The sequence below is a fragment of the Peromyscus maniculatus genome, chromosome 8 (genome assembly GCF_049852395.1).
Source record: "Peromyscus maniculatus bairdii isolate BWxNUB_F1_BW_parent chromosome 8, HU_Pman_BW_mat_3.1, whole genome shotgun sequence".
In the NCBI taxonomy this organism is placed as follows: Eukaryota; Metazoa; Chordata; class Mammalia; order Rodentia; family Cricetidae; genus Peromyscus; species Peromyscus maniculatus.
The window spans coordinates 24455687-24475195 of NC_134859.1; positions in this window are offsets into that span (position 1 = coordinate 24455687).

Sequence of the window (19509 nt, forward strand, 5' to 3'; positions counted from 1 at the left end):
CTCTGCAGGCATTCACACACATGGCATACACACACACATACATACACACACACACACACACACACACACACACACACACACACACCACACACACACCTACACATAAATAAAATAAAAATAAAACCTCAAAAAACTTAAAATCTCAGATGCTTCTAAAGCTCCACTGCACTTTATAGCCACAGAATGCTCAGTAGTAAGTACCCAAGGTCACTCAGGGGCAGCAGTAGGGGAAATCAAATACAGAGGTCACATGATCTTGTAAATGTTTTTATCTCAAGAACATCAAGAAGAAAATGTTTTGCAATATTCCAGAGTCCTCAAGTGTATTTATTATTCAATTTAATAAGCATCCACGAACTAAGAACCCAAGAAATCAAATGAAAATAAATGATGCTTATTAGTGAATAATGGCTTGTTCCAGTCTCTGGACTTGAAATAAAGTAACCTCATCAAAAGTAAATACCATCACTGGCCCATAAAAGCCAACAGGTAATGATAAATAGAAACAAATGGGAAGGAACAAGAAGTCAGCTTCGAAAGTTGGAAGATTGATTTTCTCAGTATTAATAATATTTTCTATTTTCTACTCCTCAATCTGCAAGTACAATCACATTAAATGGAAGACTTTCTTTTCGATAGATTTTGGTCCATTTGGGTCATAGATGGAGCCTAATACAGAAAGACAAAAAGGAGAATAGTTTCTGATAGGTATAATAAGTTCTGAGAATTAAAAATGACATTTTTCCATTTCTGCACATATTATACAATCTTAGATGTAGCCACACTTGTTTGGTAACTCACATTCATTTCAGAGAAGTTGCTTTCAGTCAGCAGGTTTGTCCAAAGCCCAACAATCTCTAGACAAATATCTGTGAATTTTATAAGAGATTCTCTGAAGTTTTATTCCAGATGTTTCCAATTGTGTTTACTTTACTGTCGCTGATGAAAGAGATGGAAGGGATTCACAGATACTGAGGTCAAGACCAGGAAATATGACTGACATTTATAAATGTTTGGAACCAAGAACTGGATACTAATTATTACCCTGGTATTTCTCTTCCTTCCCTTTTGTAGCCCCACACAACTTCTCATGTAGCCCATGTTTGATTCTAGAATTGGATGATTATCTACATTAAATGACTCTTATGCCTCCTCTCCAACCACCAACAAAATAAAGCCTTGTCAGAAATTCAGTAGAACTTCCAGAGGTCGTTTCCTTTCAAAGTCCAAAAGTCATAAATATAGTACACACTAAATTCTCTTATCTAATAGAGTAGTATTAGTTATAATTAGATATAACTGAAGACAAATTGTGTCCATATTTAACTTATTGCAATAAATACAATAATTATAAATATATACTCACCACTAACTTTTTAACCAAAAATTATTACATTTGAATCACGTACCAACAAGTTTTAGCACATGTTGAAATATGTGTGTGTGTGTGTGTGTGTGTGTGTGTGTGTGTGTGTGTGTGTATTCAGCCTGCACCTGCCCCACATAGGTCTGGCTCACCTGAAGAGGATGCAGCTATGAAATCAAGGGTGACATCTATTCCCTAACCAGACAACAATACACTTTGATCTTTGGTTGGTTGTCAGTGTTTTTCTGGCTAGCTGACTGTTCCTCTTTGAAGACACTTGAGGGTGAGGGATGACCGACAGATTTCTGGCACGGGTGCTTATGAGCCAGCTCTTCTCCCTTTCTCCATGCCCAATCAAAGCACAACCTTACTATGCAGCTATTCTCTTAGCAGTATCTGTAACAAAGTCACAGCAAAAGAGCAGCAGTCTAGTCATTACACATAGTGCTACTCAAACCATGAGAGATCAACCTACCCTTCATCAAAGGAACACAGTGCGGGTGGGGGAACTACTTTGGATCTTTCAAGAATGATTCCTAAAAAGCTTTCAGCTTCCAGCTGGACATCCAAGAAAATTTGCTTTGGCAGAAGCTATCTGCCTTGTAAATACTTCAGTTACTCTAAACTAGCCATGTTATGGAGCCAGTCCCTCAGAAGGAATGATCCTGAAGAATCCCAGCCTCTCCAGCTCAGTTACACTGAATAAGATTATTCTGGACATTTCAGACAAGGCAAATAAGATACAGAAGAGAGCCAAGAAACAGTGACAAGAACTAACACACTAGACATGCATTAGCTAGCTTTCTGTAGCTGTGAGAAACTATAGCAGAGAACAAGTTAAGAGAATTAGTTATTTCGCTCAGAATTTCCAAAGGTTTCATATGTTGGGGATGGTGTGACAGAAAGGCTCCCATCAAGGCAGCAGGAAACAGAATGAGTATGTCTGCTCAAGCTGTTTTTGTTTGTTTGTTTGTTTGTTTGTTTTTTTACTTTTTCTCCTTTTTGTCCATCCAATCTCCCAACCTCTAGGATGGTGCTGCCCACATTCTGGACAGTTTTCCCCTCCTTAGTTAATCATCCCTGGCAATGCCCACACAGATACACTCACAGGAATGCTTTCATAATCGCCTAGATGCTTCCCAAGCCAATGAAGCTGACAAAGCCAATTAACCTTCACAAGGTGAATGACCACAAATGAGCCAGCCCAGCTGAAGCCCAAGACATCATGGAGTCAACAAGTCTCCACCACAGCCTGTCTGAACTACTGATACTCAACCCCCTGAGCACAGTAAATGATTGATGTTTGTACTGCTGCTAGAATGGTTTCTGCATGTCCATAGATACCAACTATAACAGAACCTTCACATTGGAACTCCATCTTTTTACATGACTTTGAGTAGGCTGAAGTTCTCCCAGAAGTAATTGAGGTATAATATTATTTTTTCAAAATAATTCACATGATTTCAAGTGAATTACAATAGGTAGTGTGATCAACCCCTTATTTTAAAAGTACGCCTATAAAATATGTGATCATGGACAATATTAGCAACTCTAAATTTTATTTTGCTTATTTTTATAACAAAAATAGTAGATATTTCATGGAAATTCAAAAAAACAGTACATCTAAGTTATTTCTTATAGTCCTGACATATCATAGATGTTTAAACAGCATTACTATTGGGAATGATCTTATTAATAAGTTTTCATTTTTGTTGTTGTGCTGCATAAGAAGATATGTACAAATACATAGAGAAAATATTTCTGACCTAATAAAAGTAAGATGCTATGTAATGCAATATCAGGTCCTTGAATTTACTTTTGGACTTCAAGGAATAGGCTTGAAAAATAATGCCAGTCATTCCTAAGGATGGACCACTATTAACTAGAAGGATCTCTCTAGGATTCTTGACTTAGCCTACCAGTATCAGAAGCATTTGTGGAAAAAGAACTCCACATTTGTAAAGAGAAAGTCAACAAAAGTAAATCATATAAATTTAATTCACCACAGAGATAATGGAAAGCTGAAAAACTGTAGGGGAAGGGAGAACCTCACAATTATGTCAATCAAATTAGCATGGAACATAAGTTAGACAAGACAGGGAAGATAATTACCTACCTAGAAAAGCAATTAAATTAAAGTTTTATCGTTTTTTTCCTCAGCAAGTGTTGCTGTTAGAAATAGATAGAAGCAGTAATTCTACTAATATAATACTTTAGGATTTGCTTATTCTGGAACAATCCTATAAACACAGAAAGGCAAATGTTCAATGTGATGATAGAACCATAATCTGATAATATGGACCCAGTTAGTCCTTACAGGGGCCTTCTACTTGATTGGCCTTCACTGGATATTATTATCCTACTACTCATGATGAGTGAGTCTTCCCAAACAGTCCCTTCCTGACCACCTTAGGTTGTTCATCTCAAATGATCATTCATTTTACCTGAACCCTTCTTCAAGATGGTGTCAGTGATATTTATTGATCACAGAAACCATTAATTTGCATTTGGAAAATGGGGTGTTGGGAAGAAGGTCTTCCACTAATTTTAATCAGTGGCTTGCCTCTGTTCTGAAGCTTGCACAGTAACAAAGGATCAATGGGAGCAAAGAATCCATTGTATTCTAATTGGGGTTTGTTTGAAACTGTGAAACTGTGCTCCTTCCTAATCCAGTCTCTTTGCACTTCTCATCAGCTCCTATGTTTCCTTTCTATGTGTAGTGTGTTCAGCTTTTGCTTGCTAATAATCATTATTTCTTATAGCTCATTTTCTCTTCTCTCCACTTCTTGTAACTAAAGTTACATTTATGATTATAGGAAAAAATGTATGGTTAAAATAGAGATGTGAGATTGTATTTGATTATATTTTTAAATTTTGTACTGCAGCAGAAAGCAAAAAAGGATACACTTGCTGAATAAAAGCAACATAGGTAACTAATTAATATTTGACGTGGCAATTTGATTTTACTGCATTTGAAAGACAACTAATTTGTTGTCTAAGTGTCAAACCCACAGCCTCATACAGGCTAGCAGTCTATTACTGTAGCTCATCCTTAACCCTGAGTTAGATCTTTATGTCACATGCAGTATTGATGAAATAATAGAACAGGCAGAGAGGGTCTGTAAAACATCACAATAAAATTCCAAAAGAGTTATCTATATATAACAAAGAAAACATAAGAAAAAATGATGTTAAATGAACATAAGCCACAAAATCTTCAGAAGAGGAAGAGAGAGGGGATATATAGCAGTCACATGAAAACACAAACAAATCTGGCTAGAAACAAAACATGTTCAAACTCCAAAGAGCAAAAGATACACCGAAAAAATATTCCCTGCAAACAAACCAGCAACACAAAATAAGTTTGAGGTTAAGCAGCTCATGTTTCTAAAAGGAACTTTAATAGTTGTTTATAATCATTTAAAGTTGATCCTGCATCTTAAACTCAATGAAGAACCTATATTTCATATTCTTACAGGTATATATGGCAGCAGTCTAGGTTGTAGAAGCATTTGATTTACTGACATTTTTAAAGAGCAAAAAGCAGTCACAATGTTATTTTTTAATTAAATTACAATGCTCAAAACACAGCCAAGTTCAAGTGAATTTCTGAATGTAAAAACAGGTAACATTTCAGGATTGATTCCACATGATAAATTATCTACCCATAAACCAGGGTATATTTTCATATATAACAGAGACTGTGGATCTGACACTTAAGTATGTTAATAAGATAGACCTTAAAACTGATAGCCTCATGAGGAATCTGCCAATATCACTGGACCAATATTTTCATGTAAGAAATGGCTCTAGCTCTGTGTACACTGATTTGCACAACAAACAGGAACAGATTATTAACCTGTGGGTATTATAGTCTAATTTTCTTTAGGTAAAAGTTTTTGAAAATTGTATCTCAATCTTCTGTTTTCTCAAAAAGTCTCACCAAACAGTTATAAACAATAGTGATGACCATAATAAAAGAGAGAAATGATTGACAACTTATCTTTGGAATCAGACTGGTAAAACCAATAGCCAATAAATGAGAGAACAATTGCTCTAATAGATATTTAAGCAGTTTCCTTTAGAAACGGCAATGGGAGTAATAATAGCTTGCAATAACAATAATGAATCTTATTAGTGTTTCCAATGATGATGATGATGATGATTACTCTAGGTTGAAAATAAGATTACAAAAAGAATATTGTGCAATATGTTCTCTGAAATTATAAATGAAATATGTTCTCTTCCATATGTGCAACATTTCATTCACACAGTGTGCAAGGTAACAGTTATTTCTTGTATGCATAATAACAGAAATGATCATTCCAATCATGCAAATTAAATTCTGGTTATTGTTTGGAAGAATATACTAGAAACAGCATCTACACTTGGAGTGTCTCTGCTACAATGTTGCTTGTTATCTGTAAATCAATGAGGAATCTTGCCTCTGACAAAGTGAGACACCACCTAATACGTGATAATAAAGTAATATTTAAGTTTTGTGTTTTTTAAAGTAAAATCAAGTATGTTCTATCCTTGCCATAAAACTTAGATTTATATTTTTTAAAATTATAAATTTTAAACTTGTTAATGGTGATAATGCCCAGTCTCATTTATTACATTTATTTAAAAATAGCAATCCTGGGGCTGGGGAGATGGCTCAGCAGTTAAGAGAATTTGTTGCTCTTGCAGAGAATCTGGATTTGATTTTCCAGGACCCATACGGTGAATCACAATCATTTACAATTCCACTTCCAGGGAATCCAATGCCCCCTTCTCATCTCCATAGGCATCAAACACACCTTTGGTACACAGGTAGATATGCAAGCCAAAAACAAAACAAAACCTCACACATAAAATAAAAACTAATAAAATTAGAATATAAAATAAATGAAAAAAGCAATCTTGTGTTTCCAATAAAGCAAATGTCAACCATGCAATCTCTTAATAATAATACCTGCATAAACAGCTAGTGGTTTTAGGTCATGACAATTTGAAAGTACTGTTGGAAATGTTAGTGAAGGCGTCGTTTTTAGCTGTATTGTTTTTTCTTCCAACAAAGTCTGTTCATGATCATACTGGTCCTTAGTGTAACAAAATCTTGGTGAATATATAAGTGCCTTTCCATTCCAATTGAACTCAAAATACAAAATGAGTAATGAGGAAAGGAAGCTCTGTAGGTAACTTGTCATGTGTCACCTAAATCATAATCAATATTTACCCTAGGGTAAATTCTCTTCTTCTTACATGAAATTATTTTATGTAATTAATTGTAGATTTTTTTGTAGTCACATACAAATCTTCTCTGTCAGTTCATGACCATGTGTCTTTTAAACAATATATAGCAGGGCTTACTAAGTCTTTTTTCCACATCTAATAAAGCAATCTTGTTTAAAAAGAAATATTTGCTCTCTCCTAGGAAAGATAGGTGTTTTTTTCTGTCCAAAAAATACCACCCAAATTCTGATTATCGCTTGTAGAACATAACCTTAAACTATTTAAAGATATTCTGTCAACATTCAAGGTTGCCAGCACAGTCACTGTGTAGCATCAGTGGAGTGTGAGCATCTTACAGTTGTACTAAGGGAGGGGAAAAGAAATGATAGAAATGAGCTGAGTCAAAACTCAGTCAGAAAGGACTCAAATCCAGCCTTTTCCTAGGTTTGGGTTTGGGGACAGCACAGAACCTATTTAGGCATGAATCTTAACTGGTACATTAATGAATGATGAAATAGACCTTCAACATTAAAGTTATACTCTGCTTTTTTTCAACTATGCCTGCTCCATTATGCCCAACTTAAGCCATTTTTCAATCAGTTTAATGGAATCAGTTTCCTCTCCTTATTGCTAGTTGCCTGACACTTTCATATCTACTTCCCCAAGCACCTCTCTCATCATTCCTATGAACGTGCTCCTTAAAGTTCTTTTATCTTATGAGTGTCAAGAATTCCCAGAACAACAACAACAGTTTATTTCTATGTACGTATACACACACACACACACACACACACACACACACACACACACACACACCTTTGCTCTCACAATTTCATATTTAATGGAAGCAGTTCTAACTCACCATTAGCCAATGGTTACCAGACACAACTATAGGCATGCATTTCAGAATGGCACCTACTTTCAAAGAGAACCAAGAAATAAAGGTGGTTGTTGTATGACTTTTCTGGTAGCAACATGAACCAACTTCTCATCAGCCCAGGTAGTGCGCTAATGACAAACCAAACCAAAAAAAAAAAAAAAAAAAAAAAAAGATTCCACCAAATCTACATTGTCACTTAGTTGGGGGTAGGTTGCAAGACACTGTATGAGAGGTTCCTCTCCAAAGCCACGACAACACTGAAAAACCCTTCCTCAAATGGGTAACAACTTAAAATAGTTGCATGTTTCTGGTTCCTTGCAAAACTCTCAGGCAGATTTGCCTATTGGAGAGTCTTTTCTCCCCCAGTTGTTACTGTTTCTGTAAACTTGGGAGGGACCTTATTAACATCATACATTCTATTTACTTCCTGAGCCTTGTATGTTGCATTTACTTCCTGTGTTCTATGAACCCAACTCCTTCCTCGAGGAGGGAATTCAGAGAAAAATTACTACATAACATTCCACACCTTCCTCTGGCTTTTCCATTCCTTCTGCCCCTTCTTCTACAATGTTCTTCTCTGAGCCTTGGTGAGAGAAATATAGATGTCTGCTATTTTCCTCCAACTATTGCTAAACATTGGGTCACCATGCCACAGAAACAGTCACTTATTATCAAGAGCTTAACTGGTTAATAATCTCTAAAGCACTCGACTCATTGTAAAAAAGAAAATAGTCCTTCATGACTGACCAATGATCATCACATTAATAATGCTTTATGGATATGAACACAAATGTTTTGAGGGCAATTTGATATAGCATTTGTTTAGCAAAAAACTAGCAGTAGTCTCAACATTAGTGCCTATAATCTTTTCAACCATAGACTTTTGCCCTGGTTTACTGTACCAGATGTGAGTTCCCTGCTGGGGAGCAACTTGTAAACCCAATTGGAAAGCAGTTGACTGCATTCATAATGGTCATACAATTTTTATACCATTAGGCACATCTTGCCCAAAATATTGATAGTTAAGCATACAAAATCTGCTAATTAAGAACTGTTGGCTACAATTCTTTCCCAGAAGATTGCTTCCTACCTTCCAGTACTATGAAAACCAGGCCACAGGAAAGAGGTGTTAGCTTGTTTGATTTCTCCACATCCTCCAGCTAAGGCATTTGGTACCAACAGGGACTCGCTACCTAGTTTTGTCTTGTAATCAACAGTAATGGAAACAACCTCAGTGTTTGTGGGACCTTGGAAAACAACTTCTAAGGAGACAGTACACTCCTGGCATCGAACTTCGTATGCAGCCACCTTTGGGCCCCTGGGAGTGCTGTCTACTAAACAAGTTGCCTTCATTTGTACTCTTTAACTGCTATTCACACAGTTCTTCCAGATGCTTTGACTAATCTGTAAGACACTTAGCATTGTATAAGGAAACTTTTTGTTCTACAGAAGGTAGATTTGGGTCTCTGAAGGCCTACTATCATCTAGTCTAAGTGCCAGTTGGAATTGGGAAGCTAAGAAGATGTTAGAAAAAGTAAAAGTTAGCAAGGTCCAATACAGTACAAAAGATGCATCAGCTGTTTTGTCAAAAGACTGGTGTTGAGCCGGGCGGTGGTGGCGCACGCCTTTAATCCCAGCACTCGGGAGGCAGAGGCAGGCGGATCTCTGTGAGTTCGAGGCCAGCCTGGGCTACCAAGTGAGTCCCAGGAAAGGCGCAAAGCTACACAGAGAAACCCTGTCTCGAAAAACCAAAAAAAAAAAAAAAAAAAAAAAAAAAAAGACTGGTGTTGAATAGAGCAGTGTGAATGGGAGAACCTGCCCTATCTAGCTTGCAGTTGCCCAATGTCATATTCCATGACCCATTAGTTTTCTCACACTTAGTTGCTGTTGCTGCTATCGGATGTTGTATGCCCTTCCACCATAATAGTCTCAGAGGGGCTAAATTGTACTGTTCATCTTAGCTCAAATACAAGAGGGAGGCTTGCCTCTGATGTAGCTCCCCAGTTCTGACAGACTCTGAGGAAACACCATAGCTATTGTCTTTCCATTTGCCACACTTACGCTAAAAGACCCCGGACCAGATGAACAATACCCGCATCCAATGTAATTGCAGAGGAGAATCGTATATTGCATACACTAGGAAGATAATTGCCCACACTTAGGACAAGCTTAAACATTTTACTCACATTGTTTTATCACTCATGTTTGACCTGAACTATTGCTCATGGTTTCCAGAAGCTCAGTAGCATGGCATTTAACTTTCTGCTTTGTTTTCCTTAGGAAATCAGACTTGACACATGTCTCGCCATGTTTGCATCCAAGTCAGGCAGATAGGTGCCATGATCTGCTTCCAGGTTGGCATATTCTCTTGAGTGCTTTAGCAACTTACAGACCCAATTTACATGCTGCTCCAGATTGTTCATATCTGGCCAGGGCTCTCTTTTCTTATAAAGATCGTGTCCTACCATGAAACTCAGCAGACACTAAACACTAGAGCCTCAAAACATTCCCTGTTAAGGCAGTCTTGTCTTTTTTTTTTTTTTTTTTAAATTCTCCTGTGAACACAATAGCTCAGGGAAGAAGGCATCAAATGTCACTTTGCTCTTGCTCTGTTCCCTCATTCACCCTTGTCCTTCCTTTATTGTCTTCCAGTCCATGATATTCATGGGGACAGAAGCTGGTGGCAACCAAGTTTTCGTAACGGCTCCAGTGAGCCCGCCCATCAGATACTGACTTCCTTTGCATTGCCTTAGCCCTTGTCTGAAGGAGAGCTGGTTGAGTAAATCACTCAGCTTTTTTTCCACTGCTGTGGCATCCAGGCTTATTATATCTGTCCCACGTGCCTCCATTTTACAGGCCCAGCTATGAGAAATTTCCACTGTTTATTTCAAACCACTTTAAAACTCAAGCAGTTTTAATGTTGATTATCACAGTTACCTGTTCTGGGCCATATTAAAGCACCCACACACATGCTGAATGGTGGATTTTCTTCTCTTCTGTATTAACGCTTGGAGCTAAGGGGTGTGTTTTGTCATTTCTACCACTGTCTTCTTCACTATCAGATTATTTCCAAGAGTTCTGAGTTTGAGAATCCCAGGAAGGGCTCTTAGCACAAATATGATTTCAGTCCTTCACACCCCAGTAGTTGTAAGAAAAGACAAGCCAGCACCTCTATCTTATCTGTACTTTTTTCCACTTACCCTCGAAAAATCAGAGGGCAATGAGGATATATAACATCTACATGTATTTTTCCCCACTGTAATTTCTTCCTTACACAGGCAATTTCTTTCTGGACAGACAAATCAACCTCATTTGCATGTCTTCTGACCCACAGCAAAGTCCATGTGACAGCTGCTACAGCCTGCCTACATTCTTTCCCATATATTTTACTCTCAGGGTTTGTGATACATTGTTTAGATGATTAGTTGTTTGGAGGCATTCCCAAACTCACATGGTGGAGCCCATTTATTGACAAGACAGGTCTCCTCACGTCAATTAAGAAGCATGGTCACCCTGAAGTCCCCTACAAAATTTTCCACTCTCAGATGTGTTGTCCTTGGTAATGCATCTTATTACCCATCACAGGGAACATGTATTATTACCCTACACAGTAGTCACCACAATCCCATGTTTTCAGAGGAAACATAGCCGTATCAGGATTACCCTGTGGAAGGTTTGCCCCCACATAGATCAGCCATAATTGCATTCTCAATATCCCCTACAGAGTGCATGCAAGCACTCATCTCCAAGTCATCTTTGGTTCTGTTGGCCCTGTGTGAGCACTAATTATGCTGTGTAACTTTTCCTAGGGGATAGAAACAAGGTATTTTCCACTCCAGGTAGGATACTGATAAAACTCCAAAGAGATAATTAAATCCAAGTCTACTTTATTACATCAGTGAGTTTATTGGGGTTATTTGCAGGAATATGGGTAAGGAGTTACAGAAACATGAATGACTCAAAGACAGCTGCATCATTAAAAAGTCCATCCTACAATAGGTGATAACTCATGAAAGCTGTATCTTGGAGCTGCCTACACAACTCGCAGTTGCTCAATCTTTTGGAGAGTTTCCTCACCCCAGTAATTGCTGCTTATGTAAATTTGGACAGAACTCTTGTGGTTCTTGTAATTTTCAGGACCTCCCTAACCCTTGTAAGTTTCATTAACTTTCCTCCTCCCTCCAGGAAGGAGTATTTTAAATAAGAGGAGTGAGTTATATAATAGCATTATATGAAAACTTTAATATTAAAAACTAATCAATAAAAAAAGAACAAATAATACTCCTCGTGGCCCCAATAAAATTGTCTCCAGGACAAACAAAGCACGTGGATTATATAAGCAACTTTAAATGTTTTGAAGTATCTAGTATTTTTTCAATAGATATTGCCAAGAATCATTCCTACTGCAACTCAAGGTGCAACAATAAATACATAGCAAAATGTTTCATCTGCCCCATCATATGGTGGTATTTTATTTGTACTGAAATGTGATTTTATTTGTATGTTAATAAATAAAGTTGCCTGGGGGTCAGAGCTAATAGCAAGCTATAGCAGAGCTGGGCATTCATGGTGCACGCCTTTAATCCCAGCACTTGGTAGAAGAGCTAGGTAGATCTCTGTGTGGTCAAGGATACAGCCAGCATTGGAGACACACGCCTTTAATCTCAATACCATAGAAGACCTGGAGGGCTGTACATACAGGCAGTGATGAGGCAGTCATGTGTTTGGGTTTACAACCAATGAGAAGGCAGAACAGAAAGACTATATAAAGACAAACATACAGGAAGTAGGTCTTTTTTCAGAGAGGTCTCTTGGCTTAAGAGGCTAGCTGCAGCAGGTAGTAAGGCTCTTAGCTCTGATCTCTTGGCTTTCTTCTTTGCATTGGTTCTGTGTTTCCTATTTAATAAGACGGTTGGTTACATCTACACATCATGTGCAAATTGGCAGGTCAATCTATTCATGCACATGCAGGAAGACTGAAATCTAAAGAATTTTAAGTCTTTCCAGAGGTCAGTTGGCAAATTTCTAAGAAAACCAGAATGAAAAAATAGTCTCGACCTTCCCAGTTTGAGAGTAAAATTTATTTTCCCTTTTATTGTATATCCTTTCTCTTCATTTTCTAATTTCTAACTCTAAATTCAATGCCTTGAAATCACATGTATAGTTTTTTCATGCAGAGTGCTGCTTTTTCTAATACCATGTTATTATACACATAGTTTTGTCTTATTTATTTACATGAATAATATGCAATGTGGGGGCCCACAGAGACTCCAGCATGTGGTTTGTTTTCATCTTGACTCAGGATCAGAGAGTCCGAGCTTGTTTCCCCCCTGCAAGGCTGCAAAATAGGAAGTTTTGGGCAAAGGTGTAGTTACCAGGTGTCTTATACTTCAAGGCCTAATTACAGGATGCTTTGCCATAAGGCATCGTCACCAGGTGTCTTGAGTACTAAGGAGGAGTTTACACTTAACTGTACTTTGTCCTTTGAACCATGATGTCCTTGAAAGGGGGAGGTCTTTTTGCCTCTCTTGCTTTTGGGTATTTAAAGGCTGTGAGTAATAAACTCAGTGTCTGTGGTACTGACCCAGAGCCCTCCCGAAACTATGATGTGTCTCTGTCTTTTTCTTCATCTACATCTATATTTCATAGCTATCATTTCCCAATTCCATACTTTCACCTTTAGAACCTGTTCAACAGGTCGAGTGGGACTTGACAATGTAATATCACATGATATATATACTTCATGATAATGTTTTGATATATAGAAGGGATAGATAGATGGATAGATAGATAGATAGATAGATAGATAGATAGATAGATAGATAGATAGATAGATAGATAACATTTATAATATGAGGCTGCCTCATACAATAGAAGGATGCCTTAGGAAATCTCTGATTCTTCGATATGCACAAAACCACTATGTTTTCATCATCATAAACAAAGTTTTGCTTCCTAAGTTCTTTGCCTGAAATATGTGGTTACTCTTTCTTGGAAACTTTTCCAATGACAGTAAGAGAATGCTAGTCTTGACAGCTTGTGGGAAAGCACTCAGATCAGTCAGCATTGATCATCTCTAACATGCCTTGCCATTTTCAACCTGTGGCTTGAATTTAGTTTCTCAAAAAAGGATCACTATAAAACAATTGTTAAAACATAAAATAATAGCATGCAACAAGAGATGCACTCTATACTAAAATGTGTTGTTTCATTTAATAAATTTTGAATGTTTGTTATTTAAATACTATGAAAAAATGTATACATGGGTCAGTTTTGCTTAATAAAAATGAAAGTTAATGAATAACACATTGAATATATGTGGGAACATTCAATCTACTTGAATCATTTATAAGCTTATTAAGTCATGTGACTTTTCTAAAGCCTAAAGGACTGAGAATTGCTATTCTAATTAGTTAAGGTTTTTGGGTTTTTTTTTTTTTTTTTTTGAGTAGGGTTTTTCTGTGTAGCTTTAGAGACTTTCCTGGAACTCACTCTGTAGACCAGGCTGGCCTCAAACTCACACAAATCTGCCTGCCTCTGCCTCCCAAATGCTGGGATTAAAAATGTGCACCACCACCATTTGGCACTTTTTTTTTTTTTTAACAAGGATGAGAATTGAACCCAAGACCTCATTCATTCTAGGCATTAAGTGGTCCTCTTAGAAAATGTCAAATAAGAGTATGAAATGCATGTGATAAAACACACAGATCTATTCCTTGGGTATTTTTCTGAACCACGTGTTCATGCACATACATAAAACAAATTTTCATTTACATATTGAACTTATTATTTTTATTCATGTTGTGTTACAATTACTCAATAGTCTACTTTCAAAAACCATATTTTATATGCAATGAGATATGACTTTTTAATGTTATTTTCAGTTATTTACTTTTTATGAAGATTCTCTTTCTCCTAAGGTAACCAGGCTAGCCTCAAAAGGGAGGCAATCATCCTACCTCAGCTTCTGAGTGATGGAATTAAGAGTATGAGCCACCATATCCACTTTCTAAAAATAGTTTGAAAGGATGGAACCAAAGACACCGACCTAACTTACCCTGCCCCTTTAAATGGTGCACAAGTTTCTTCAGTAGCTTTTACATGTGTAGAACTTTGGATTCTCTCTAAATGTAACATTGGCTACCAAGAATTAACAGAGACCAAATGATTACTCAGTAGAGTTCAACAGAGTACTTGAGAGATCATCCTTGATATAAGCTAATATAAACCTCAAAAATAATTGAGGATAAATAGTAATACTCCGGGGGAAATGGAAAGAGAAAGTCATTTATTTTAAGATGTATAAATTATCTCCTGGAATGCATTCTGTGACTTGAATGCAATTCAAGGTAAATTGCATGTAAGACTTCAAAGGAACTCATAGGTGTTTTGGAAATGAAACAGAAAGGAGTACAAAAGCTAGCCTTCTCTAAGGAGCGGAGGTGACAGATCTTACCCACCCCATGCCACACAGTGAAAGAAATCATGTTCAAAACTGAACAGAGCAGAAATCATTTGCACTACGTTAACTTAATTTGCACAACCCCCGCTGAAGCCCTAGGAAGTCATTCTATTGGAGGAAAGATAAATTATATGTAGTGTATTATCTGTACAATGAACTTGAGTTATTAAAAGTGCTAACTAATCTGATCAACCACCTGTGGTTAGCAAAATTGTGAAGTTCATTATAATATTTTCCCACAGAAAATTTTCAAGCAATTCAAGCAAATGAATCTATTTCAATTCTTAAGCTTTTGAGTACCTATTTTTACTCCTGCTAAAACATTGTGGTGAATACACAGCAGAGTGAGATTCAGCCTTTCCACTTTTCCTACCATCAGAGAATTTTCATCTTGTACAGAGACTCTCAATACAGTACAAGATACATACACTAGTGGACATACCGGAGAAATCTGCATTATCTAAGGAAATATGGACAAGACCTTAGTCTCACATGTCAAAGGATTCCCTCCTCTAACTGTGAGGTCTAATTTATGTGTTGAATGAATAATTAGAAAGCCAGAGAAAGGAAAGACAGATTGATGCTGGGTAAAGCATAATTTTTAAAAGTACTGTAGCTGAGGAAGAACTCATACAGAAATTATGTGAGCTGGCTGTTTGAAGAATGATTTTCAGTGGTAGTTATTGGGGGAAAGAGTATTTAAAAAATAGAATCCACTGTGAGTGATTGCTTAAATAATTGGAGGAGCAAAGCTAAATTCAATGAGGAATAGGAAGCACTTTTGACTAAAGTTTAAGAGCAGCTACAATAGCTAGCTACAACTGAGGATAGCTGAGTTGGTAGAATGTTTGCCTAACAAGTACTGGCCTTGGATATGATTACCAGCATGAATTGAATCAGGCATGGTGATACACTCCAATATTCTCAGTGCATGGGAAGTGGGGAAGGGGGATCAAAAACTCACCAAGTAGGATTTTTAAGGACAATGCTGTACATTTTCCGGATACAGTGTGTCTGATGCACATACGAACACAGAGACTCTAGCAGCATGCACAGAGCCCACATAGATCCAAGCCAGATGGGGTCCCAGGACTGAGAGGGCAAGTGGGCACAAGTGTCCATCCTTAACCAAAAAGCTATCTCCAGTTGATAGTTGCCTAAAGAAAAATTAGTTTTCTTCAGTGGAGTCTCACTGGGTGTATAAACTGTACTTAATGGCAGGCCTCATGCCCAGGAGTAGATGGCTAACACTAAACAAACTCAATGGTCTTTTTGGAGATATTTTTTGTCTCATATTGCTTTGGTTAGCATTTTTTTAACCTTACTGGTCTTTTACTTGTATATTTTGATTTTTGATTTTGTGTTTTTATAGATTTTGGGGTGTGTGTGTGTGTGTGTGTGTGTGTGTGTTGCATGCTTTTTGTTATTTTATTTTTGTCTGTTTGCTTTCTAAAGAAATAGAGAAAGAAGGCATGGAATTGGATGAGTAGAAAAGTAGGGAGGATCTGGGATGAGATGAGGAAGGGAAAAACCCTTATCAGAATATATTGTATAAAACACCTCCTCCAGGGCAAAGCCTTCCTTGAGGACTGAGATCAACCTGGTAGACTCAGTCCAGGCAGGTCCAGTCCCCTCCTCCCAGACTGAGCCAAGCGGCCCTGCATAAGCCCCAGGTTTCAAACAGCCAACTCATGAAATGAGCACAGGACCCGGTCCCACTGCCTGGATGCCTCCCAAACAAATCAAGCCAATCGACTGTCTTACCCATTCAGAGGGCCTGATCAGTTGGGGACCCCTCAGCCATTGGTTCATAGTTCATGTGTTTCCATTCGTTTGGCTATTTGTCGCTATGCTTTATCCAACCTTGGTTTTAACAATTCTAGCTCATATAAACCCTCCTCTTTCTTGAGAATTAGACTCCCGGAGCTAGGCCCTGGGTGGACCTCCGGGAGTCTAATTTTCCGACCTTCTCTCAACCATTGCCAGTAGTCTATTGTGGGAGTATCTTTGTGGATTTCTGTGGGCCTCTCTAGCACTTTGTTTCTTCCTATTCTCATGTGGCCCTCATTTGCCATGGTCTCCCATTCCTTGTTCTCCCTCTCTGTTATTGATCCAGCTGGGATCTCCCGCTCCCCCAAGCTCTCTTTCCCTTGACCCTCGCCCTTCATTACCTCCACTCATGTCCAGGCTATTCATGTAGATCTCATCCATTTCTCTGTCATTGGGCAATCCCTGTGTCTTTCTTGGGGTCCTGTTTTCCAGGTAGCCTCCCTGGTGATGTGAGTAGCAGTCCACTCATCCATGTTCCACATCTAGTATCCTCCTATGAGTGAGTATATACCATGTTTGTCTTTCTGAGTCTGGGTTACCTCACTCAGGATGATTTTTTTCTAGATCCATCCCTTTGCCTGCAAACCTCATGATGTCATTGTTTTTCTCTGCTGAGTAGTATTCCATTGTGTATATGTACCACATTTTATTTATCCATTCTTTAGTTGAAGGGCATCTAGGTTATTTCCAGGTTTTGGCTAGTATAAACACTGCTGATATGAACATAGCTGAGCAAGTGCTCTTGTGGTATGATTGAGCATTCCTTGGGTATATGCTCAAGAGTGGTACAGCTGGATCTTGGGGGAGATTGATTCCCAGTTTTCTAAGAAAGCACCATATTGATTTGCAAAGTGATTGTACAAGCTTGCAATTCTACCAGCAGTGGAAGAGAGTTCCCAAAGTTCCACATCCTCTCCAGCATAAGGTGTCTTCAGTGTTTTTGATCTTAGCCATTCTGACAGGCATAAGGTGGTATCTCAGAGTTATTTTGATTTGCATTTCCCTGATGATTAGGGATGTTGAGCAATTCCTTAAATGTCTTTCAGCCATTTGAGTTTCCTCTGTTGAGAATTCTCTGTTTAGTTCTAAGGTCCATTTCTTAATTGGACTGTTGGGCATTTTGATGTCTAATTTCTTGAGTTCCTTATATATTCTGGATATCAGTCTTCTGTCAGATGTGGCCAACCACTAGTTCTTACCTATACAAAATCCTCCACCTAAAGAGAGTGAGTTCCTGTTTCCTCATGCCTTATATACCTTTCTCTGCCCATATTACTTCCGAGGATTAAAAGCATGTGTGCTTCCCAAACAAAGGCACGAGATCTCAAGTGCTGGGCTTAAAGGTGTGTGCCACCACTGCTGGCTCAGTGTCTAATCTAGTGGCTGGCTCTGTCCTCTGATCCTCAGGCAAGTTTATTAGGGTACACAATATATCACCACAAGTTGGCACCATCCCATAGCTGGAGTACTGAAGAAAATAAAAAGGAGAAAGTGAATTGAGCAGGAATATTCATGTCTTTTTCCTTCTTGACTGTGAAATCAATGTCATGAGTTGCATTTTATTTCTACTTCTACAACTTCCCAGCCATGATGGACTGTACCCTTGAATCCCAAGGAAAAGGAACTCTTCCTAAAAAGATTTGGCAAGTATTTCATCAGACCATAACTAATACAACTTGAAATCTGGAAAGGCGATAAATTAACACAGAGACTCACAACTAGACAATGTGTAGAGAGTGAGAGACTTTGGAACACTCAGCCAAAATCAGGATGTCTTTATCAATGCCCTCCCCTCAAAGTTCAGCAGTCTATGCAAAATAAAAAGTGGAAAGGCCACAGGAGCCAGAGGTGGTGGATGACTTCAATGAATTAGCATCTCTAGACACAGCAGAGCTAATACACATATGAACTTACAGAGACTGTAACAGCACCCATAAAATCTGTACAATTTGAAACCAGACAAAATTACAACAGCAGTAAGGGGAAGTGAGCACAAAATCCAACCCCCTTTCCAAGAAGCTATTTGCAAATGATAGCTTCTGGGAGGCGGAAAACCATTTTTCTCCAACAGTGTCATTAGGTATATCAACCACACCTAGGTCAGGTCCTACGCCAAGCAGTAGCTGTCGAACACAAAAAAGACTCTGTTTTTTATGTGACTTTTGTTTTATTTCTTTCGATTTGGTATGTTTTGTCTTAATGGTTTTTTGTTTGTTTGTTTGAATTTTTGTTTTACATTTGACAGACAAAGAGAGAAAAAAGGTGAAGTTCAGTGGGTGGGGAGGTGGGAAGGACCCTAGATGAGTTGTCAGAGTTTAAAGATTATTAACAAAATGTATCAAAGTTTTTAGTAAGAAATAATTTAAAGGAAAATTAATGAATGTAGCCTCTGTATTATTTGTCCATTTTTAGTCTATCCAAAGATATCATTGGCCTCACTTTGTTGCCATTTGAATTATGAATACAATCCTTCTTCCTCCGTTCGGCTTATGTCCACTGATTTCATCATGCTAATGCATATAGTTCGTTTTACTTTGCTCTACAGTATTCCATCATGTATATATAACAATGTATTTGCTCCATGGCTGGAGAATATCTTGGTTGTTCTCAGTTTGAAGAATTTGAATAAAATAGGAATGGGGATGGGGCGTACAGCCTTGGAGATTAAATCCAGAGTTTCCATATTCTAAGTAAGTTATTTAGTGCTTAGTTACATTGTCAGGTCCAAAGGCAGATTTTCTTTTAGAATAAAAT